This window comes from Mus caroli, chromosome 13 (assembly GCF_900094665.2).
Source record: "Mus caroli chromosome 13, CAROLI_EIJ_v1.1, whole genome shotgun sequence".
Classification (NCBI taxonomy): domain Eukaryota; kingdom Metazoa; phylum Chordata; class Mammalia; order Rodentia; family Muridae; genus Mus; species Mus caroli.
In genome coordinates this window covers 85,363,388-85,367,397 of record NC_034582.1, presented here as the reverse complement: position 1 = coordinate 85,367,397, position 4,010 = coordinate 85,363,388, and the positions used below count along the sequence as shown (strand labels likewise).

At 39.6% G+C, this 4,010-nt stretch overlaps 1 protein-coding gene across 10 annotated transcripts in view; it reads right to left on the bottom strand.

The window, feature by feature from the left end:
- The window catches only part of Ssbp2 (single stranded DNA binding protein 2), a 240,715-nt gene that overhangs the window by 150,778 nt on the left and 85,927 nt on the right, over positions 1 to 4,010 (bottom strand). The gene's annotated exons all lie outside the window — the stretch shown is intronic.

The window sequence follows — 4,010 nt, the reverse complement described above, 5'->3', positions numbered from 1 at the left end:
AAAAAAAAAAAAAAAAAAAAAGCAGAATTATTACCCCTGGGGCTGAAGAGCTGGCTTTGCCATTAAGAACTCATACTGCTTTTGCAGAGGACCCAAGTTTGGGTGTAGGCATCCATATCAGGCAGATGACAACTGCTGCTCTGGAAGCTCCAGAGGGCCCCAAACAGCGGCACCTGCACTCATGGTCCACATCCACAGTCATATACACATAAAAATAATAAGTATTACTAAAAATAAATCTTAGCCCTTATTGAAATGATCTGATTACAAATCAAGATGCTTCCCTTCTGATAAAAATGGAGAATATTATATCTATTTTATGGGGCTTATGAGGATTCAAATGATGGATATATGCAAAGTACTTTTAAGACATTTAAAACACTTTTTAAAAATTATCCTAAAGCTGGGCAGTGGTGGCAAATGCCTTTAATCCCAGCACTTGGGAGTCAGAGGCAGGCGGATGAAAAAATGCGAATTTCTGAGTTCGAGGCCAGCCTGGTCTACAAAGTGAGTTCCAGGACAGTCAGGGCTACACAAAGAAACCCTGTCTCAACACCCCCCCCAAAAAAAAAAAAATCCTAACAAGGTTTCTCACAGCTAGCCCAATCAGGAAAGTTTTATATTAAATAAATAAAATTTGTCTTCCTTGTCCTTTCAATTCTTCATTTTTCACAAAAGACTCATTCTGTGCTTTCAAGGGGTCGAGAGGGACGTTGTTTTCCTTTGCTTTTGTCTCCAGCACGTTTTTATTCTTTCACACATTCTTGCCTTTTCTCTAAGACGAAAATCTGCTTTTCCGCTATGTATCAACTCTGGCAAGTTAATTCCATTTGCACAATGACTGCACCCTTCTCTCTGTCCCAAGTACTGCCCTGACTGAGCTGCAGTGTGTTCACTGACTATTCAGGAAGGCATACCAACAGTTGTAAGGGCCAGCCAGTCATTACTAACACTCTTGTCTCACAGGCCAGCTCAAGAGTTCTGTCATCATCCTGCATCCAGTTAACTTTAGCTCTATCTCATAAGATTCAAAACTCATCAGTGCTAGCATACTGTAAGATTTGATTTCCAGGGGCTCGAGAGATGGCTAAGCACTGACTGCTCTTCCAAAGGTCCTGAGTTCAAATCCCAGCAACTACATGGTGGCTTAGAACCATCCATAATGAGATCTGACGCCCTCTTCTGGTGTGTCTGAGGACAGCTACAGTGTACTTACATATAATAATACTAAATAAAAATTTTTTTTAAAAGATTTTATTTCCAGCTGCCAGGTAAAAGGAACTACGCGTATGATAATCTTATCAGTTACATAGTTTAGAATACAAATGTATAGACCTAAGATTATTTTAAATGACAGTTTATATTTCTATGTTATAAACTAAAATGCATAGGGCTTTTTAATTAAGCCATCAAATGGTAAGATTTAAAAAGATATTTACACAGGTTTAAAAAGATATTTACCTCAGAGGAAAGAAGTTTCTTGGAATTTTGATTTTTAAAATTAATGGAAAAAAGTAGGAACATTTGTATACAAGCATAAACAGGAAGTAAATTCCTAATAATACATGCCGTCTAGAGGACAGCAGCAAATGGGAACTGCGTGTTCCACCAGAGTCCACCAGTGACAGACAAGCGTCTGCTGCACTCAGGGCAGAGGTAAGACTGACGCTTACAAACCATCTGCTTCCCTCAACAGCACAAGCCCTGTCCTCCCCAAGGCTGTTGGCTGTCCTCTCTCGTGTGTGTGTGTGTGTGTGTGTGTGTGTGTGTGTGTGTGTGTGTGTGTGTGTGCGCGCGCACGCATGCATCTGTCTGTCCGTCTTCCACACATCCCACCTCTCCCATTCTTTTCTTTGACTTTTCACTCTTAGGTTGTGTTTTATGTTAAGTCGGGAACTAGTGGGAAAGCACAGGACTAGTCATGGAATACCCTTTGTTTAACATGTGAGGCTGGCAGACCGCAACGCTCCAGACTCTGTAACTCCTGATCCGGCCCCTGCCTTTGTCCTAGCTGAGACGATGCCCTTTCCTAGTGCTACAACCTCAGATCAACTGGTTCAAACTACCGGTTACAGTCAAGCCCCTCTTGTGACTCTACAGGAACTATCACTTGCCCTTGATACTTTCCCTCAACTGCCTTTCAGTTCAGCTTTGATTTACTTCCTCTGCAATGCCTTTCCTTATTCTTCCAACATTTATGAATACGGCTCCTGCATTTATATTTGTATTATAAATATATATTTATATTTTTATTGTAACAAACATACTTCTGTTATACTATGTTTGACTTGCTTATCTAGCCCACCAATTTTCTGGATGGTGATATAGTTGCATTTGTATTTAGTAAGCAGGCTTAAACAAAAAAACAATTCCAACTTCAAATCCATTTGAAAAGTGACAGGAAGTCATAAAATTATATTTTATGACTTATTGGTCATAGCCGGTTCCAATAATACCAGCAGGGCCCTGAGTAGAGACAAAGGGAACCACTAACACAGGCCAACTTCCTTCATCAGACCACAGACTACAAGGCCCAGTTCTAAACTCTTAAGACAAGACAGCCATGTATCTGTTGGATTGAATTCAGCCCTCAGTAAAAGTTTCACCCTGGACAATGGTCAGGAATACTTATTAATCATGCATTGCTTTGGAAGGGTAGGGTCATACCTTTTTGGTAGTTCTCAGAAGAGCCCTTCACTTCAAAACTGTGAATCATCCATGATTCACATACACAAAGCAAATGCTGAAAAGAACGCATTCATAGTTTTATGGGGAAAAACCCAAGAAAATATTTTTAAATATTGCATATGCTGTATGTTAAATTCAACAAACTTTAAAGTTTAAAATATTTACATGCTAATTATTAACATTAATTTTGATATCTCCAAATTAAGTTACTTCAAAGTTCAAAGTCCAGGTATCCTTCTGAATCTCTGAGTCACAGAAAGGAGAGAGAATGGCTGGTTTAAAAGCTATTCCTTCTGATAGCTGATATAAAAAACTAAAGTCTAGCACAAAAAGGGACAAAGGATGAAGGACATTATTATTGATCACCATGCTGCAGATATAGGTTAACTTATTGAAGAAGTAGCAAAAATGAAGTAGGCATAAAAACATAAACATAGAGAAAAACTAAACATCCTCACTCTTTTAATCCACGTATCCAATATGAACATCTATGGTAATGTTTACAGTACTTTATATTCATAAGCATCAGCACATCCAGAAAGATGCCAATAGAGAGAAGACTTCACGGCACCTAGGAGGTAACTGTGAAGTTAGGGCTGAAGACTCCCCAGCATGCACTGGACCCCAAGCTCAATCCCCTTACTAGAAAGAAAAAGGACAGTCTAGATCTAAATACCTTAAATCCATCACTTATCAAATTACAGTTTTGTTTTGTTTTTTTTTTAACACTATACGAGAGACCAGCCTTAAACCCAGAAAACAGCACAATGACCTTGCGCAACTGTAGTGGAATGGACGGTTGGTCCAATTACAGGAACAATGTTCAAACAAAGGCTTGCACCTGTCCCTGCTATGTATGAGACAAACAGGGGAAACCCACAACCACAACTGACCAAGTGTGGTTCCAGTGCCACAGAACTTCAGTAAGTCATGCCTATGTGGGAGAGGTTAAAAAGATGATGATTAAATAATGTACAAGGAAACTACATGCCTGGCCCTTTGTTTCCTTCCTTTAAAGATGATGTTGAAAATGAGTGGCCAAGGCAACAGATGATGCTTCTGATAGAGATGGAGACAGAGGGAGGGTGCAAGGAAGAGAGACAGAGACAGAGACAGAGACAGAGACACAGAAAGAACCAGCTAGCCTAGCTTAACCAAAGATCGGTCCTACCAATTGCTGCTGCAAAAAAGTATATCTGTATATACTGTGTCACAGTGACTTTATATACATCAGTATTATCTGGGCTTTAAACAGTATCTAGCAAGGTTTTTCTGTGTTTCTAATCTCAACCCCTCTCTCTCTCTCTCTCTCTCTCTCTCTC